The sequence below is a fragment of the Suncus etruscus genome, chromosome 15 (genome assembly GCF_024139225.1).
Source record: "Suncus etruscus isolate mSunEtr1 chromosome 15, mSunEtr1.pri.cur, whole genome shotgun sequence".
NCBI lineage: Eukaryota > Metazoa > Chordata > Mammalia > Eulipotyphla > Soricidae > Suncus > Suncus etruscus.
Window position 1 is genome coordinate 12,189,512 of NC_064862.1, and position 21,600 is coordinate 12,211,111.

A 21,600-nucleotide genomic window follows, 5' to 3' on the forward strand; every position below is an offset into this window, starting at 1 on the left:
GACACAGGGAAATTGTAAAAGCAACTATGATAAATTGATAAGGGTTATTTATAATAGGAAAATACAAAGAATCTGAAAATCCAGAGAGCATTTGCTAATATAAACATAGAAGGCCATGAAAGACTTCCTAGAGGAAGTGTCATGTAAACGTTGAGTCTTTGTAAGGATTGCCAAAGTAAGAGTGTCTCAAGAAAAGAAAAAAGATGGCTTGAAGGCTAAAATGAACAAATCAAATTTAGGTAGTCTCCTAGCTCTGTGGCAGCCCTGCAATATAGAACTGACACTTTATTCATAAATTATTGTCAGGACCTAGAGAGGCTGCAAAGAATTGTCATGAGTTCTCTGTTTTTATTTGATTAGATTCTCAATAAATGAGCAGCTCTCAAAGTGCCAGGCCTCACATCAGTACAAGTTACTTCCATGAACACATCATCTTTCATCTCCCTTTGTCTCAGATGCATTGGTGGATTTATAAAAAAGGACAAAACTAAATATCCAAGCCAAAGTCAATGGCAATAGAATCAAGAGACCTAAACTTTAACAATCTAAACCTAAATGGGCCTGTAATACTAGCAGGCCTTGGGAGCAGAGATTAGTTGTATGAGGCACTCTGGGATCATGGGTAGAGGGAGGTCAATTCTGGTGGTAGGAATGGCCCTAATTTACTGCACGTATATCTGAAATTTAACTATGAAATAATTCACATATCACAATAGTTTCAATAAAATAAAATAAAATTTTAAAATTAATAAATAAATGAATAAAATATCTTCACAGAATTTTTAGAATATTTAATATGTAAATGATTAACCAGTAAAAATGGAATAATCATATTCCTGTAGGGCAGTTTCCTTCCATGCTCCAATAGTGATGCAGTAGCATCTTTTTCTCACAATATTCTTCCAAGTTTCAGCTAGTTGAATTCAGAAATAAAATCACACAGAAAGCTTTATTCCTATAGATGGGTATTACCTGGTGACACCAGAAAACATTGTCTACTCAGCTACACAAGACCCTGAATAGGTATTGCACAGCCAGAATAGTAGGAGGCATTGGTGGGCTAATAAAGGTACCAAAATGGATTTTTTTGTTGTTACACCCATCTGTACTCAGGGGTTCTCTGCTCAGAAATTACTCTTGGCAGGCTTGAGAGACCAGATGGGATACCAAGGAATGAACACCTGTGGCTGTATGCAAGGCAAATGACCTCCCTGCTATGCTATCACTCTGCTCCCACCCAAAAGAATCTTGACAAATAATCTTGTGATTCTTTTTAGTGAAAGGAGCATCACTCAGGAGACTATAGTGATGTCAAAAGGAACAGAAATCTCTATGAGACCAGATTCCCCATCTCACCCTGCAGGAACGAGCACCAGCATTGTTTGGCAGATACTTCTCTTGTTCTGTATTCTTCATCTGTATGGTTGGTTCTTCTTGTGCCCCATTTCTACCATCACATCGTGTTAGCTACTCAATGTCTTTCACAATAAGTAGAATTGAACAGCCAAGCACAGTAGTTTTTGTACACAGAAAGAAAAAAATAACAGTTTGCCCCACTTCTCAGTTGCTATTCAGGGAGAAAACAGTGATTTCTTAATTCTCTGTATTTTGAGGTTTTGGATATACATAGATGGAGAAGAATTAGGGATGGAAGAGTGATAACATCTGGAGAGCTTTTCATTGTTGAAATCCAGACATGATCATGGTCCAAAGACTCTGGATGATACAGAGTCCAACCCATGTTTCCTCATCTCCTGCCCTTCTAATTTACCTGGACTCCAGTTACACTCAAATTTCCTATCCTTCAGACATCATGCTCTGTCTTGTCTCTAGACATTTACACATATCCTTTTCATCTGCCACTCTGTTTTCTATTTTATATTCTGCTAGTGGTTTTAGTTTGCTTTTGAGTCATACCAGTGGTACTCCAGGCTTACTGTTGGCTCTTCACTCCTTGCAGGTTTGAGGGACCCTAGGGGTGCCAAAGATCTAAAGATTAGTTGCATGAAAAACAAGTACTGTACCTGATTTGTTATCTCTCTGCCCCATTTCACTTTAATCCAACCCTTAATCTACTGAACGTCCATCCTAAAATTTTACTTTAAACATCACCACTTTCAAGAAAGCTACCCTGGTTTCCCAATTTGTTAGGAATATGCTACTCTTCTCAATATTTTATTTTGATCTACTCTCCTTAAATGTCCTTCCAGAAGTGAAGTACTCAGGGTAGGAAATGTGCCTCTTATACTCAATATTGTGCTCCCACCTCCAAATTAATGAAGAACTGTAAGTAAGTTTTAAGATTTTGACTACCAACTAAGCAAGCTATAATGGCTTGGCTTCCACTTTCTTCATTCATAAACCCAAATGCAAGTAGGAGGTTAGGTACATCACTAGGGTTTAATTTTGCTTGTTTTCCTTAAAAATAATATAACAAAAGTATTATCTCCTTTTTTTTGGGGGGGGGGGCCACATCCACAGGTGCTCAGGGGTTGCTCCTGGCTGTCTGCTCAGAAATAGCTCCTGGCAGGCACGGGGGATCATTTGGGACACCGGGATTCGAAACAACCATCTTTGGTCCTAGATCAGCTGCTTGCAAGGCAAACACCACTGTGCTATCTCTCCAGGCCCAACAAAAGTATTATCAACCTCTGAGCTTCAATAATAATTTATTTATTGATTAATTTGCTTTATTTTACCTCTGCCTTGTTTATTTTATAGAGATATAATTTATATAGCATAGAATTCCTCCTTTTAAAGTGCACAATTCAGTTATTTTTAGAATATCTGTAACTTTTTTAGATCATCACTGCATAATTATCATTACTACCTGATTCTACAACATTTTAGCACCTCCAAAAGAATCTCTGTAGCCTTTACGCAGTCACTCAATTTTTGACATAGCCCCTAGCACTTGTCAATTTTAATTTTTACTTACTGCATTTATGGTTTTGTTTCTTCTTCACATCTCATATGAATAGAATTCCACAAAATGATGTCTTTATTGCATGGCATCTTTCACTTGTAGTATCTTCAATATTATTACTGAAAATAATATTAACATCTTCATATTAATATATGATATTAACACATATATTAAGATATTTAATATAGCATGAATAAATACTACATTTTTCTAGGTAAATAATATCTTGTATGGATATGCCTTATTTATATATGGGTATAAATTTATCCATTGTTTAGTTAGTGGATATTTTTTTAGTTGTTTTTTTTTTTTTTTTTTTTACTTTAGGGGTTAACATTGGAAGTGTGATGGTAGGAAGAATATGCATAGTTAAGGAGAAATTAGCAAAGAGCCAGAAGGTTTGAGGTGTCTGGGAAGACTTTGTTGAATGTGAAACCACAAGATGACACGTGGGTTGATTCCATATCTAAGATATTGTACTAAGTGCTACTAGGATAATAGTATTCATATGCCCTTTGACTGAATGTTTTTCTGTCCTGGGGTACACATGCTATATCATATGGCAACTCAATTCTAAGCTTCTTGCAGACTCCCCATACTATTTCCACAGAGAATGAATCAGACAAAATTCTCACCAACAGATTGTGTTGGTGAGATCACTTTTTGTGATCTGTGCCATTCTCACTGGTGTGAAAAGATATCTCATTGTCATCTTGATTTAGATTTCCCTAAAGTGATGGTGAACATTTTTTAAATATCTATTGGCAGTCCTCTTGTCTTTCTTAAAGAATTCCTGCTCATTTTTGTCTCCCCGTTTTTTATAGGATTTTTGTGGATTGAAATTTTTTGTTTTTCTTTGTGAGTATTTTATATATCCTGTATATTAATTTCTTATATGATATGTCTGATTCAAATTCAAATATTTTACCCATTAAGTTGGTTGTCATTTAGTTTCAGCTCATGTTTTTGTGCCATGCAGAGATTTTTTAATTTGATATAAGCTTATTTATTTTTAGTCTATGACCTTTGCCAGTGCTATTAGATAAATGAAGACACTTTTGAATTTCATTTTTGTACCATTTTGCCTATTTTTTCCTCAACTTACTTTATGGCTTCCAGTTGGATTGTAAAGTTTTTAATTCACTTTGAATTGACTTTTAAGGTGTAAGATATGGATCCAACTTTAATATTGCACATGGTTATCCAGTTTTCAGAACACTACATGTTGAAGAGGCTGTTTTTATTCCATTTCATGTTCACAACTCCTTTGTCAAAATAAACTTTGCATAAGCATGGGGTTTTAGTGCTCTATTCTTGAATGGAGTTTTCTGGAACAACACTGACAAGCTACAAGAAGCATTTTCCCAGGAGGACACAGGTAGATAAGAACAATGTACTAGTCACAATTTCAAATACAATCTAGCAATAGAAAAAACCTTTCACTTGACATCAGAGAGGATGAAAGTGCTGTTCCCATTTTGTTTATTTTTCCATCTCTTTTTATAAAAAATAAAACTTCTAGTGATTTTCTCCTTCATGACTATAAATTATGTTAACTTAATATTTTATTTCTGTTAAAATTTTTGTCTATCAAGGCCGGAGAGATAGCATAGAGGTAGGGCATTCACTTTGCATGCAATCAACCCAAGAAGGACAGTGATTGAAATCCCAGAATCCCATATGGTCCCCCAAGCAATTTCTGAGCACAGAGCCAGGAGTAACTCCCTGAGTGCAGGTGGGTGTGACCCAAAACAAAAATAAAATAAAATAAAATAAAAATTTGACTATGTATATCCTCAAGATTATTGAGCTGTGGAAAATTAGAATTTAAAAAAATAATATTTTGGAGTTAGGTCTTTCAGCGAAACTTTACCAAATAAATCTTCAAAAGACAGGGGCCGGAGAGTTCGCACAGCAGTGTTTGCCTTGCAAGCAGCCAACCCAGGACCTAAGGTGGTTGGTTCAAATCCCGGCATTCCATATGGTCCCCCGTGCCTGCCAGGAACTATTTCTGAGCGGATAGCCAGAGTAACCCCTGAGCACCACTGGGTGTGGCCCAAAAACCAAAAAAAAAAAAGATCTTTAAAAGACACAGGAAAATAAAAGCTACATTTAAATTGTATGTCTCTTTGAGTATAATATATACTTGAGTATTTGCCTACCCGAGTGTATGTGTACCCCCTAATTTTACCTAAAAACTGGGAAAACTTAGTGACTTGAGGATAAGCTGAGGTGGAAAATTCAGCAGCCACTGGTAAATTTCAAAAATAAAAATACTTACCCAAAACAATTACAATAACTAAGAAACCATAGGTTAGATATTTTTCAATATTTATTGCTAAAGAAAAACTGTAAACTAGCAACAATAACTTTAAAACTTTAAATAAAGTGCAGAAAACCATCACTTAACAGGTAATCAAGCTAAATTACAAAGGTTAAAATTCATCAAAACTGTATGTCCAAACAGAGCTTCAGCTATATCTGATGTGAGGGGATCAGCTTAGACATTGTCATCATCACTGAGTTCACAGATATCATCATTATTGCTCCTGGTCTCACACAAAGCACAGAATATTGTGGGTTAAGTAAATAGTTCTGTGTCATCCAGTTCAGTTCAGCCACCTACTTCTTCAGCTCAGCCTCAACTTGTGGACTGAGCTGATGCACTGCCCACTCCAGCAGACACCAGAAGATGACTGGAGACTTGAATCAAATAACCTGTATGACCCGAGTATAAGTCGAGTTTGGGTTTTCAGGCACAAATTTTGTGCCGGAAAAACTCTGCTTATACTCGACTATATATAGTAAATATTTTTTGAGGAAGGCACTGTAGAAAGATAAATTATTTATTGTACAAAGTAAGTGACTTTTATTTATTTAAATATAACTGACAGTCATCCCACTTGGTTTGTCATAGTTTATTTCTAAGTGCATGAATCTTTACTAGTTTATTTTTACAAAAGACAAACAGTGAAATATGGCCTTAAATTGACTCAATTGACCCTTGTTTTGCAATCCAAGGTACATCTTGCTGCAAGCGCCCCTGTGCTTATCTAATAATGAGGTTAGAAAAGAATAATGCTGCCTCAGATTACAATGTTCAAGGCATTCATTAAAGTTAATAATCAGAGCCCTGGCATAGAAGCTTTATGTCTAATGCTGATCAGCCCTTTATTGTGTAGTAGTTTGCTTGTATTCAAGTGGCAAAGAGCTCACCACAAAGGCCAACAGGTAGGTTTCCATGGTAGCAGTCCTTCTTTTGTCATCCCCATTTATTACAGACAGTATCCAAATCCTCACCATGCCACTGCTTAATGAAAAGAAATAGAATATTGGGTATTGCCCACAAAGTTGGGGCCTGCATGTTGAGTGCAGCACTGAGGGAGAGCATACTGTGTACTCCATTCTCTTTTAAGCAACTATCCTCTAATAAGATTGGTCCTCTTTTGATCTTCTCACTTTATGTCCTATTAATGACCTTCAGTCGTCTCTGTTATTGTTCTAAGGACAAATAGAATCAGATGATGAATGGAATAGTTTCATTGTGTCCAATCTTCCAAAAGACAAATTTGTTATTGTACACTAGTCAGAGTGCAATGTAAAATTTTGCTGGAAAGTAATCAACTGATTAAGATATAAAGATAATACTGAGAAATGAAAACAGCCTTGCATTTTTGTGGTTTTCTTCTGTGTGTTCATTGTTTCCAGTGACTCAGCACCTGGATTTTGTATTGTATATTGCATTGTGTATTCAAATATGTGTATTTTAGTGTCACTACTCTTGTGAGTGAATTGTTTTAGTCCTATCAGCATATAGAATTTTTTTATTTAGCCTGTCATATTCTAACAGATTAACAGAAAAGTGATTGGTAACTCAGCCACTCAAATAAAGAAAAGAAATTTCGAGGGAGGGACTTCAGAGCATAAAAGCCGGCTATCCTTTGCAAAAGCTGGCTCCCTGTGTGTGACACCAGGCGGGGAAAATCCGCGAAAGTACACCGGCCCAGTGGGGCTCAGCTGTGAAAGACTGTGAGTGTGACCTGTCTATGTCTGTCTACTGTCCTCTTGCGTGAAACTCTTGCGAGTGGGGCAAAAAGAGCCTCCAGAAACCTCGCTCGCCCAGACGCCATTTTCAGGGAGGGACTTCAGAGCATAAAAAACCGGCTATCCTTTGCAAAAGCTGGCTCCCTGTGTGTGACACCAGGCGGGGAAAATCCGCGAAAGTACACCGGCCCAGTGGGGCTCAGCTGTGAAAGACTGTGAGTGTGACCTGTCTATGTCTGTCTACTGTCCTCTTGCGTGAAACTCTTGCGAGTGGGGCAAAAAGAGGCTCAGAGGAGCACGGCCGCTCCGCTTCGCCACGCGGCCGTGCACTCTTACTAAGGAAAGAACTCCATTGCAACAAGAAGGAAAAATCACACTAAGAACGGCGCTATATCACAGAAGCAAACATTTCTCTCTGGACTGTCTTCTCTGTTACATGCTCGGGCCTAAGATTTGACCCAGTGTGAGGCTTCATCCACGGAGGACTCCCCTCCCTTAGAGGCAAGTCAGCCCATCCAGAAAGGGAGGAGCCAGAGGAGTGTGCTGCCTACATCATATAGACAATGAATACCACTACAACACGTAGAAAAACCCACAATACAAATGTGACAATGGGGAAACAGCGCAGGCCAGCATCAGACATAGAGAATGAAGATGACAATTCTGAGGACCAGATAATGACTGAACAACTAATCAACCTCTCAGATAAGGACTTTAGACTAGCAATATGGAAGGTGCTCAACAGACTCCAAGAAACCATGGATCGAGTTGAACAGAACACTAATAAGAACCAAGAAAATATGAAGGCAGAAATGACAAAACTCCAAACTGAAATAACATGTCAACTAACAGGCCTGAAAAACTCAGTAAACGAAGTGAATGACAAAATGGATAAGCTCTGGGACAGGGTATCAGAAGCTGAGAATAGACTTGGTGCTGTGGAAGATGAGATACATAACAATTCCATACAGCAGGAGAGATTGGACAAAAAACTTAAAGCAAATGAGCAGACAATGGAAAAATTAGTCAAAGAATGGGAACAGACGAAAATAGAAGTCTATGATAAGATCAACAGAAACAACTTAAGAATCATTGGAGTCCCAGAGACCCAGGAAGAAAATTTCCAGGAAGAATCAATGGTCAAGAACATCATTAAAGAGAAACTCCCAGAGCTAAAGAATATATGTGATCAAATCCTGCATGCCCGAAGAGTACCAACCAAAAGAGACCCCAGAAAAACCACCCCAAGACACATCCTAGTCACAATGACAAATCCCACAGATAGAGACAGAATTCTGAAAACAGCAAGATCAAAAGGGGAAATCATGTTCAAGCAAGCTTCCCTGAGATTTACAGCAGACCTGTCACCAGAAACGCTCAATGCCAGAAAGCAGTGGTGGGATATTGTGACAAGACTGAATGAAATGAATGCTTCACCCAGAATACTATACCCAGCAAAACTCACTTTCCGGTTTGATGGAAGAATACATGGTTTCACAGACAAAAAACAGCTCAGAAACTTCACAGACACAAAACCAGTCTTAAGAGAAAAACTGAAAGACCTAATCTAAGACAAGACTACCCAAAAGACACACCAAATTTTGAAATAAAGATGGCGTTAAATCCCAGGACAATTCTTTCTCTCAACGTCAATGGACTAAATGCACCAGTTAAGAGACACAGAGTGGCTAAATGGATCAAAAAACTCAATCCAACCTTCTGCTGCCTACAAGAAACGCACCTGAATAGTCAGAACAAACATAGACTCAAAATAAAAGGCTGGAGAAAAGTTATCCAAGCAAACAACACCCATAAAAAAGCTGGAGTGGCCATACTAATATCAGATAATGCAAACTTTATACTCAGGAAGGTTGTAAGGGACAAAGACGGACATTTTATATTAATCAAGGGGTACGTAGAGCAGGAAGAATTCACTCTCCTAAACATATATGCACCGAATGAGGGGCCAGCAAAATATTTAATACAACTGCTGACAAATCTGAAAAATAATATCAACAACAACACAATAATTGTGGGGGACCTAAACACGGCTTTGTCAACACTGGACAGGTCAACCAGACTGAAACCCAACAAGAATATACTAGACCTGAGGAGAGAAATGGAAGAAAGAGGCCTAGTGGATATATATAGGACACTCCATCCCCAGAAACCTGGATACACATTCTTCTCCAATGTACATGGGACATTCTCCAGGATAGACTACATGCTGGCACATAAAACATACCTCCATAAGATCAAGAGGATAGAAATTTTGCAGACTACCTTCGCTGACCACAAGGCTCTGAAATTATTTGTGAACTCCAAAGGGACTCAGAAGAAACACTTTAACACCTGGAAGTTAAACAGCCTCATGCTCAATAACCAGTGGGTCCGAGATGAAATCAAGGAGGAAATAAAAAGGTTCCTGGAAACAAATGACAATAAAGACACAAACTCTCAGAACTTATGGGACACAGCAAAAGCAGTACTGAGAGGAAAATTTATAGCTTTGCAAGCACACATCAGGAAGGAAGAAGGAGCTTACCTGAGTAGCTTAATGACACAGCTAATAGAACTAGAAAATGCTCAACAAAAGGACCCAAGAACAGGAAGACAGAAGGAAATAACAAAGCTGAGAGCAGAAATCAACGAAGTGGAAACTCAAAAAACAATCCGAAAGATCAACGAAAGCAGAAGTTGGTTCTTTGAAAAAATAAACAAGATTGATAGACCACTGGCAAACCTAACAAAGAAAGAGAGAGAGAGAAACTTGATAACTCGTATCAGGAATGAAAAAGGAGAGATCACTACTGATATGACAGAGATTCAAAGGGTAATCAGAAACTACTTTGAAAAACTCTACGCCACTAAAAATGAGAACCTGGAAGAAATGGATAAATTCTTGGACTCTTATAATCTTCCACGGTTGAAGGAAGAGGATGTAGCATATCTAAACACCCCCATCACCATTGATGAAATTAAAACAGTAATCAAATGTCTGCCGAAAAACAAAAGCCCAGGTCCAGATGGATTCACTAATGAATTCTATCAAACTTTCCAAGAGGAACTACTGCCAATCTTGGCAAGACTCTTTCATGAAATTGAACAAACAGAAACACTTCCAAATAGCTTTTATGAAGCCAACATCACCTTGATACCTAAACCAGACAGAGACGCTACCAAAAAAGAAAATTACAGACCAATATCACTGATGAATGCAGATGCAAAGATCCTCAACAAAATCCTGGCAAATAGGATTCAATGCCTCATTAAGAAGATCATCCACTACGATCAAGTAGGTTTCATCCCAGGAATGCAAGGCTGGTTTAACATCCGTAAATCTATCAACATAATACACAACATCAATAACAAGAAAAATAAAAACCACATGATCATATCAATAGATGCAGAGAAAGCATTTGATAAGGTCCAACACCCATTCTTGATCAAAACTCTCAGCAAGATGGGAATGGAGGGAACCTTTCTCAATATAGTGAAGGCCATCTACCACAAGCCAGTGGCAAATATTATCCTCAATGGAGAAAAACTGAAAGCCTTCCCTCTAAATTCTGGCACAAGACAAGGCTGTCCTCTCTCACCACTCCTATTCAACATAGCACTGGAAGTACTTGCTATAGCGATTAGGCAAGAAAAGGATATCAAGGGAATCCAGATAGGAAAGGAAGAAGTCAAGCTCTCACTGTTTGCAGATGACATGATACTCTACTTAGAAAACCCTAAAGACTCTATCAAAAAGCTTCTAGAAACAATAGACTCATATAGCAAGGTGGCAGGCTACAAAATTAACACACAAAAAATCAATGGCCTTTCTATACACCAACAGTAATAAAGAAGAAATGGACATTAAGAAAACAACCCCATTCACAATAGTACCACACAAACTCAAATATCTTGGAATCAACTTGACTAAATATGTGAAGGACCTATACAAAGAAAACTATAAAACTCTGCTCCAAGAAATAAGAGAGGACACACGGAAATGGAAACACATACCCTGCTCATGGATTGGCAGGATTAACATCACCAAAATGTCAATACTCCCCAAGGCATTATACAGATTTAATGCCATCCCTCTAAAGATACCCATGACATTCTTCAAAGAAGTGGATCAGACACTTTTGAAATTCATTTGGAACAATAAACACCCTCGAATAGCTAAAGCAATCATTGGGAAAAAGAATATGGGAGGAATTACTTTTCCCAACTTTAAACTGTACTACAAAGCAACAGTTATCAAAACAGCATGGTATTGGAATAAGGATAGGTCCTCAGATCAGTGGAATAGGCTTGAATACTCAGAAAATGTTCCCCAGAGATACAACCATCTAATTTTTGATAAAGGAGCAGGAAATCCTAAATGGAGCAGGGAAAGCCTCTTCAACAAGTGGTGTTGGCACAATTGGATAGCCACTTGCAAAAAATTAAACTTAGACCCCCAGCTAACATCATGTACAAAGGTAAAATCCAAATGGATTAAAGACCTCGATATCAGCCCCAAAACCATAAGATATATAGAACAGCACATAGGCAAAACACTACAGGACATTACAGGCATCTTCAAGGAGGAAACTGCACTCTCCAAGCAAGTGAAAGCAGAGATTAACAGATGGGAATATATTAAGCTGAGAAGCTTCTGCACCTCAAAGGAAATAGTGCCCAGGATACAAGAGCCACCCACTGAGTGGGAGAAACTATTCACCCAATACCCATCAGATAAGGGGCTAATCTCCAAAATATACAAGGCACTGACAGAACTTTACAAGAAAAAAACATCTAACCCCATCAAAAAATGGGGAGAAGAAATGAACAGACACTTTGACAAAGAAGAAATACGCATGGCCAAAAGACACATGAAAAAATGTTCCACATCACTAATCATCAGGGAGATGCAAATCAAAACAACGATGAGATACCACCTCACACCCCAGAGAATGGCACACATCACAAAGAATGAGAATAAACAGTGTTGGCGGGGATGTGGAGAGAAAGGAACTCTTATCCACTGCTGGTGGGAATGCTGTCTAGTTCAACCTTTATGGAAAGCGATATGGAGATTCCTCCAAAAACTGGAAATCGAGCTCCCATACGATCCAGCTATACCACTCCTAGGAATATACCCTAGGAACACAAAAATACAATACAAAAACCCCTTCCTTACACCTATATTCATTGCAGCTCTATTTACCATAGCAAGACTCTGGAAACAACCAAGATGCCCTTCAACAGATGAATGGCTAAAGAAACTGTGGTACATATACACAATGGAATATTATGCAGCTGTCAGGAGAGATGAAGTCATGAAATTTTCCTATACATGGATGTACATGGAATCTATTATGCTGAGTGAAATAAGTCAGAGAGAGAGAGAAAAACGCAGAATGGTCTCACTCATCTATGGGTTTTAAGAAAAATGAAAGACACCCTTGTAATAATAATTTTCAGACACAAAAGAGAAAAGAGCTGGAAGTTCCAGCTCACCTCAGGAAGCTCACCACAAAGAGTGATGAGTTTAGTTAGAGAAATAACTACATTTTGAACTGTCCTAATATTGAGAATGTATGAGGGAAATGTAGAGCCTGTTTAGGGTACAGGCGGGGGTTGGGTGGGGAGGAGGGTGATTTGGGACTTGGGTGATGGGAATGTTGCACTGGTGATGGGTGGTGTTCCTTTTATGACTGAAACCCAAACACAATCATGTATGTAATCAAGGTGTTTAAATAAAAAAAAAAAAAAAAAAAAAAAAAAAAAAAAAGAAAAGAAATTTCTAGGATTTATTTAACATTGTTCTTTTCATTCTTAGGAAAACATGCATTTACTCAGGGGAGAATGAAAATTTGCAACTTTTAATTTAATTTACTTTTCATTCTTCCCAAAGGCTAAAATGTTTATAAACTACTAGGAATTTTTAAGTCTTTTATCTTGGGTACTCAAGATTTCTTTTTTCTTTTTTTTTGGGGGGGGCCACACCCGGCAGTGCTCAGGGGTTACTGTACCTGGCTGTCTGCTCAGAAATAGCTCCTGGCAGGTACGGGGGACCATATGGGACACCGGAATTCGTACCAACCACCTTTGGTCCTGGATCGGCTGCTTGCAAGACAAACGCCGCTGTGCTATCTCTCCGGGCTCAGGATTTCTAATAGGGCATTGTGCAGCAAGTTTTCCCTTATTCTTCATTACAAATAACTTAAAGTAGAAGTAACTTCAAATAAGAGGTGTAAAATTTCCATCACATTAAGTATTTGAAAATACTTAAAAGCAAACTTTACTGAAATAAAGGAAGGGCATTAGATTGAAAATGGACTAGTGGGACAGAAATTGAAAGGTCCCAGGATGAGATGGAATAAATTTACACTGACTTAAGGGTTAAAGGTTTCCAGGTTGAAGTTGTTAGAAAGCATCCATTCCTCTTCAGGGGGAGTGAAAGATAAGGGTAATATGTCCTTTTCCAATGGATACATAAGAATGAGGCTATGGTAAGGGAAGAACTCAAAGTCAGCAGAACTAGAAACATGGGGAAATTGCTGACCAAAAGCATATACAGTGGAAAGTTACGAGTAGGAATGAACAGGGGTTAAGAGAAAGAGCCAGTCTAAGAAAATGCTACTCTGGGCCCGGAGAGATAGCACAGCAGCGTTTGCCTTGCAAACAGCCGATCCAGGACCAAAGGTGGTTGGTTCGAATTCCGGTGTCCCATATGGTCCCCTGTGCCTGCCAGGAGCTATTTCTGAGCAGACAGCCAGGAGAAACCCCTGAGTAACGCAGGGTGTGGCCGAAGAAACAAAAAACGAAAGAAAGAAAGAAAGAAAGGAAGGAAGGAAGGAAGGGAAGGGAAGGGAAGGGAAGGGAAGGGAAGGGAAGGGAAGGGAAGGGAAGGAAGGGAAGGGAAGGAAGGGAAGGAAGGGAAGGGAAGGGAAGGGAAGGGAAGGGAAGGGAAGGGAAGGGAAGGGAAGGGAAGGGAAGGGAAGGAAGGGAAGGGAAGGGAAGGGAAGGAAGGGAAGGGAAGGGAAGGGAAGGGAAGGGAAGGGAAGGGAAGGGAAGGGAAGGGAAGGGAAGGAAGGGAAGGGAAGGGAAGGGAAGGGAAGGAAGGGAAGGGAAGGGAAGGGAAGGGAAGGGAAGGAAGGGAAGGGAAGGAAGGGAAGGGAAGGAAGGGAAGGGAAGGGAAGGGAAGGAAGGGAAGGGAAGGGAAGGGAAGGAAGGGAAGGGAAGAAGAAAGAAAGAAAGAAAGAAAGAAAGAAAGAAAGAAAGAAAGAAAGAAAGAAAGAAAGAAAGAAAGAAAGAAAGAAAGAAAGGCATTAGCAGACTAGAGGCTTCTATATATCAGCATTTGGATATACTATAACATTGAGGCTTTGCAATTTTGAGGCTATTTCAGAAATACATCTCCGGGCCCGGAGAGATAGCACAGCGGCGTTTGCCTTGCAAGCAGCCGATCCAGGACCAAAGGTGGTTGGTTCGAATCCCGGTGTCCATATTGTCCCCCGTGCCTGCCAGGAGCTATTTCTGAGCAGACAGCCAGGAGTAACCCCTGAGCACCTCCGGGTGTGGCCCAAAAACCAAAAAAAAAAAAAAAAAATGCTACTTTGCTATCCAAAACTTAACAGTGATGAAATAGATGACTTAAAAAGGGGGGTTAGTGTCTTCCAATAATATCCTCATTTAATAAATTATCAAATAAATGAATTAATAATAAGGTAATAAATAATTAATTAGCAGATGGTTTTCATTTTAATAAAGTATCAGAATCGACATGTTGCTTCTGTTTGGGGGGGCAAATGTAGACTACACTTTGAACACTGTCACCTATTGCAGTACAAATATTCTCTACTGTTTAATTCCTTTTTTTCACACAAAAAAATGTTTAATCAAACAAAGAATTTTACAAGATTCAGTAACCACCTTGATTTCCCCCCAAAAATTAATTAGATGAAGGGACTTACTTAAACATATTTTTATTAATGTCTTTATACAATTTTATTACAAACAAGATTGTAGTTGGGTTTCAGTCATATAAAGAACACCTCTACACCAGTTATTGTTTGGGGGACACACCCACGTGCCTGTGCTCCTGGCTCTGTGCTCAAGGATCACTCCTGGCAGGCTCTCAGAGCACGTGACGTGCCAAGTCTAATACAGATCAGCTACATGCATGGCAAGTACTCTCTCTCTCCAGCCTCTCTTCTTTTCTTTCATTTCATTTCTTTTTAATTAATTTTATTTAAAAACCATAGTTGTACAACGTTGTTTATAACGTAATTCTTTCAGCACCGAGCAGCACGCCAGTCCACAAGTGTGACTTTCCCTCCAGAATTGGACCCTGTTTTCCACCTACGCCCCAAACCTGCCTCCTTAGCAGGCGCAAAATAATCTAGTTAATTCCAAACTATCCCTTTATGGATTTACCTTCATTCCCTAATTTAGTTGTATCACAAATATACCTCCATGTATCACCTATATTAGATAACAGACTCATAGATGAATGAGACCAAGATGTAAGCCTAGAAAAAACATATGTATTTCTGAAAAAAAAAAAAAAGTTAAAAAATAAACACTTTCAGGGCCAGAGCAATAGCACAGCAGTAGGGCGGCTGACCCAGAACAGACCAGGGTTCAATTCCTGGTGCAGAGCCAGGAGTAACCCCTGATTGTCACTGTGTGTGCTCCCTCCAAAAAAAATAACCACTTTCACATACACTCAGAGAATTTTAACAAATAACTTCTTAGAATTTTATCAGATTCTTATACATCTAGGGAAGGACAATTACCCAACTCTAACTTCTGTAGTTTTGTCTCACAGCCCAGGGATACAAACTTACTAAAAAACTGAAATTTTGGGACAAAGTGATAGCACAGTGGTAGGGTATTTGCTTTGCATGTGGCCAGCCCAGGATGGATCTAGGTTTGATCCCAGGCATCCCATATGGTATCCTGAGCCTGCCAGGAGTGATTTCTGAGATCATAGCCAGGAGAGAAAACCCTGAGCACCGCTGGGTGTGCCCCCCTCCCCCAAAACAACTGAGGTTTAATCATATAATTATAGAGCCCATTTTCTCTCACATCTGCTGCCATATCAATAAGGCTGTAGTAGATTAATGAGTTATAATAGAGAGTAAAAGACAGCCTTTTAACTTTTAACTCAAGAGAATTAAGCCTCTGGTATCACTAGCTATAACAAGCATTAGACACAACTCAAGTCTTTCTTAGGCTAACACACTAAATTCAATTTACCTTAATTTCTTTGTCAGAAAACTTGTCTGTCAAAAAAATGTCACAAAGCATAATAATAATAATAATAACATCAAATCTGAAGAAACAAATTATCAGAACAACATATGGCACAGATTTTGGGAATCTGAACAAAGAAGTTAAATAGCAATTATAAATACATCATGAGATTTCATGGTAAATGTAGAAATGGGAAAAACAGTAGTATAAGAGAGCTAGAAACTAAGAATCAAAGTGAAATATGATAAATCAAAACACAGAAGTAAAGATCACTTTTGATGGACTCATTAGTAGTTTAGGAAAAATTAAAGATAAAATTGCTAAGTTTAACAATATATCAATACAAAATTTTCAAATTTAAATTCAACATAAAAATTATAGAAAAGGTTTATCGAAGGGCTGGAGTGGGAGCACAAATGTAAGCATTTGCCTTGCGTTCCGCTGACCTAGGAAGGACCCAGGTTCTATCCCCAGCATCCCAAATGGTCCCCTGAGCCAGGAGCAATTTCTGAGCACAGTCTCAGGAGTGTCCCCCCAAAAATGTTTTAATAATTGTGAAAGTATTTCAAAAGCAACATATAAAATTGAATACCATAAAAGAGAGAATAAAGCAAAATACTGGATTGTAATACTACTAATAATAGTCTTGTAGAATTATAAAAGACATTAAACCACAGATCCTAATCAATGAAGTTTAAATAACATCAATCAATATAATTTTTAAATATGCAAATAATATTAAATTTACAGAAGACAAAATAAGCTTAAAAGAATCCACTGGAGAAGAGGGTGAAGGGAGTACTTAGGGGAGGATGAAGATAAGATTTCATATCTTACAAGATGATAGATTGTTTATCATCTTAAAATATTTAAGACAAGTATGATAAACAAGAAAAGGAAAACACATTTAAAGAAAGAAAGCGAAGTTTTTAAGGAACCAAAGTGGTGCAGAGGACTACCTTACATTTGGGGGAGAGCAGGTAAAGAGGTGGTGTATTACAGGTTTTATGCCTATGTTGGAAGTACAGTTTTTCCCATTGTCTTTTGGGTTTTTTCTTGTGGTGTGTGGGTTCCCAGGCATCTTCCTAACACATCCCCTGACCTTCTTCAGATTATTAAAAATTTGCGGCAGGGAGGTCTTGGAAGAGTTCTTGCATTGGGGATACTTTTGGACCTAGGCCCAGTTTCAAGGAACAGTCCGCGTTAGGGAGAGTTAGTAGGGAGGGCCTCGCAGCATGAGTCCACAGGGGAGTTGGCTGTCTTTTCTTTCAGGAGACGAGGTGTGGGTTTATCTGGGTGTCCCCTCTACTGGTTCGTTGGGTAGGAGGTCGATCTTGATGCCTAATAGAATAAGGACTGAGGGTGAAGAGTTTTAATATGGTGGGAGATCTGGATGGGATTGAGGGGGTAAAGGGATAGTTGGATTTCCGGAAGGGAGAAAGGGGAAGGTATATGGGAAGGGTATGAAGGAAGAGAAAAGAGAAAATACCTTAGAGAGAAAAGGGGAAGAGAAAGGGAAAAAAGTAATGAGCAGAATAGAGAGAATAGCAGGGCAGGAGGGAAAAAAACAAATACAAAAAGCACAAAATCTTGGTTATTTTTTATATAAATATATATATTACCTTTATTTATTATTGTTATTATTATTTTTGATTTATTTATCTATTTTGGTCGATTTTTCTGTTTGGGTGCGATTATTGAAAGTGTTGTCCCCAATTATATTTATTTTTTTTTCTTTCTTCCTTTCTTCTCTTTCGTTATGTGCTATACCATGTTTCTTAGTTCAAGACCATGGCGTGATTTTTGTTTGTTTTAGTTTTTGTTTTTGTTTTTGTTTTGTTTTGTTGTTGGTTTGTTTGTTTTGTCTGTTCTTTGAGGTGCTTATCGATATAGCTGGAGGCCTCAATTCATGGGAGGACTGCCCTGGTTTGTCTCTAAGGAGGCGAGATTGGGGAACAGGTGACTGGGCTGCTAGAGCAGTTCACATGATCTGTGGTGGTTATTCATTGAAAATGTACCTCATTATATCTGCTTTTGCTTTTCTTGGGCAGCCCTGTCAGCCAACCCACCAGCTGTTAAGCAGTTTACAAGTAAATGCAATTTTTTTTTGTTGTGGGGTTTTGGTTTTTTTATATTTTATATTACATTTTGTTTAAAGTCCTATGAATGTATATGTGTGATTAAAATGGCTTTTTCTGTTTGAAAAAATAAATAAATAAAAACCATTACAAAAAAAAAAAAGAAAGAAAGAAAGCATAGCAACCTAGATTTCTATATCCAGCAAAACTGTTCATAATAAAACAAAACGAAAGGGCTGGAGTAATAGCACAGTGCTAGGGCAGTTGCCTTGCAAATGGATCACTCCGGGAGAAACCTGCATTCTATTTCCAGCATCCAATATGTTCCCTGGAGCCTGCCAGAAGCGATTTCTGAGCACAGAGCCAGAAGTAACTCCTGTGCTCTGCCAGGTGTAGCCAAAAAATAAAAACAAGAAGAAATAATTTTTCATAAGCAGTAAAAACTTTGGTCGTTTTTCATAACACCTTCTCTAATAGAAATGTTAAAGAAGATTTTTGTTCTTTAAAATCATGGAATCAGAAACATGAGTTTGTATAAAGGATAGAAGACAGTAAAAAGAAAATGAGTCATATCAAAACAAGGTATTTTCTTTCCTTTTAATTGGGCTATTAAATAAGGACTATTCAGAATTACAATACTAACCATGAAATTATAGTTATGGAGATGCAGGTAAGTAAATGAAAGATGACAAAATTAAAAGGATAGAGAAAAGGGAATTTGATTGGTTTGTTATTAGATACATGCCATGACTAAATCAGTATTTGAAATTCATGTCAGATTCAGTGCAGATATCTATGCAGCAAATCCAGGGATGTTCTAGGAATTTCAGTAAGTAGTATACTGATAATTCTAAAATTTTAAGAGAAAAATAAAAGCAGATTAAATAATTAAAGAAGAAATAAGGAAAGATAAAAGTTCAATAAATAGAACACAGTTACAGTATAGTTGTTAATTCAACTACTTCACAGTCTCTTTAAATATTAATGGTATAAAACAACAATTAGAAGGCACATATCATAGCAGATATAATAACAGTTCTCAATATACACTACCTGCAAGTAGCATGGAAAAATGAAGTCATTGATTTGCTAAGAGTGAAAGAGTACAGAAAGATGAAACAAGCTAACACTAATCAAAATAGAGTTGGCATTGCTATATTTCTTTACAGATAAACATGCTTCAGAAAAAAAAAAAGTTATTATTATACTTACCTGGCAGGGGAGATACCATGATCGCGAAGGTAGTTTCCCCAGGGTGAGGCTTATTCATTGCACTCTGGATGTGCTGACCCCTGCGATTTCCCCAAATGTGGGAAATTTGACAGCATAATTTATGGTAGTGGGGGACTGCACTTGTGCTCTCCCCTAAGGAATAAAAAAAAAGAAAAAAGTTATTAGAGATAACGAGAAACATTAGACAATGATAAGGAGAGTAAGTCTTTCATTTGCATGTTTCTAGTGCAATTCAAAATTTGTAAGATAGCAGCTAGTAGAACTGAAAGAAGACTTAACCACTAATGTAGTTAGCTATTTTAATAACTTTCAGTAATTTGTAGGTCATACAGAAAATGGGAAAAATAGCAAATATATAATTGAACTAAAAGCACCATCAATCAGGTTTATCCTAATTAACATTAGAGATTACTTTGTTCAACAAGAGCAGAGTACACACCAAGTTCAAATTTGTACGGCACATTCCCCAACCTAGATCATATTCTGTGTCATAAAACACACTCTATCCCATGTCTGGATTTAAAAAAAAACAACAACATTCTCAAAATGAAATGCAACCATATCATAATATCGTAACTATAGCAAAGCATTACAATGATTCAGTATTATGCTTATCAAAATTTTAGTGGTATATTCTTCATGGGCAAATAAAACTCCCCAGTAAAATATGTAAGACATTGTATATCCTAACTTCAAACTATGATATAAATCTATAATGAAACATTTTAGTGCTGAAATAAAATAGAACTGAAAGTCTTTTTTTGTTTGTTTGTTTGTTATTCTTTGTTTTGGGGCCACACTTAGCAGCACTCAGGGGTTACTCCTGAATCTGTGCTCAGAAATAGCTTGTGGCAGGTTCAGGGAACCATATAGGTTGCCGGGAATCAAGCTTGGGTGGTCCTGGGTCAGTCCTGGGTTGATCCTGTGTCGGCCACATACAAGATAAACGCCCTATTGCTGTGCTATTGCTTCAGCCTCTAGAACTGAAAATCTGTAAGTATGCTCTTGGACATATGGACATATGATCTTGGAAAGTGCTTATAACAAAAGTGACCATTTATAACAACTTATGAGTTAATTTATTATTATGTTTCTGGATGGAGAGTCACTTGCAAAAAATGAAATTATATCACTGTCCTTTATGATTGATTCTAAATGAATTAAGTATCTTAATATTAGACCAGAATCTATAAAATAGTTAATTAAAATATAATCAAAACTCGGGGCCAGCAAGGTGGTGCTAGAGGTAAAGTGTCTGCCTTGCAAGCGCTAGCCAAGGAAGGACCGCAGTTCGATCCCCTGGTGTCCCATATGGTCCCCTCAAGCAAGGATAATTTCTGAGCGCTTAGCCAGGAGTAACCCCTGAGCATCAAATGGGTGTGGCCAGAAAAACCAAAAATATATATAATCAAAACTCTCAGTAATATGTATCCATAGGTGTCTTTAATGTATCTATTTTATTGGCAAAAATAACAAAAGCAGAGGGCCAGAGAGTAGGTAGGTCATTCGCACATAACCAACCTGGATAAGGCACCTAAAAGGTTTTCCAAGTACCTCCAGAAGTAATCCCTGAATACAGAACCAGGAGCAAGCTCAGAATACCATAAGGTGTGGTCCCAAAACAAATTAAAATAAAAAAATAAATCTTTTAGACTATATTTAAATTGTTTCTCAGCAAGAGACACTGAGCTAAAAAATAAAATATATCCCATGAATGGAAAAATATCTATATTTCATTTATTGAAAAATGCTAATATCTAAGCTACATAAAGCACTTTCAAAGGTTAGCAACAACAACAAAACCTTATCATAAAATATGGTGGTATAACTGACATAATGTTCTTTTGAGAAAAGAAGAATCCAATAATTTTGCTGTCTACCATATGAAAATACAATGGGAAGATAAGTGTCTACAGACTAGGAAGAGTTTTATTACCAGTAACAAAAATACCTTTCAAATACCTTTTTATTGGACTTCTAGTATCCAGAACTGTGAGCAATAGATTTCAGTTATTCAATACAAAAATAAAATAAATAAGGTGGAGAGTTGCTTCAAGAAGACATGTGAACAGTCAA

General features: G+C 37.8%; 1 protein-coding gene and 1 non-coding gene across 3 annotated transcripts in view; both read left to right on the top strand.

Annotated features, from left to right (window-relative positions):
* Nucleotides 1-21,600, top strand: part of AIG1 (androgen induced 1) — a 299,456-nt gene that overhangs the window by 248,720 nt on the left and 29,136 nt on the right. The gene's annotated exons all lie outside the window — the stretch shown is intronic.
* LOC126031798 (U1 spliceosomal RNA) lies at nt 19,496-19,659 on the top strand. Its single transcript, XR_007503625.1, has one exon. It is a non-coding gene; the product is annotated as a U1 spliceosomal RNA (small nuclear RNA).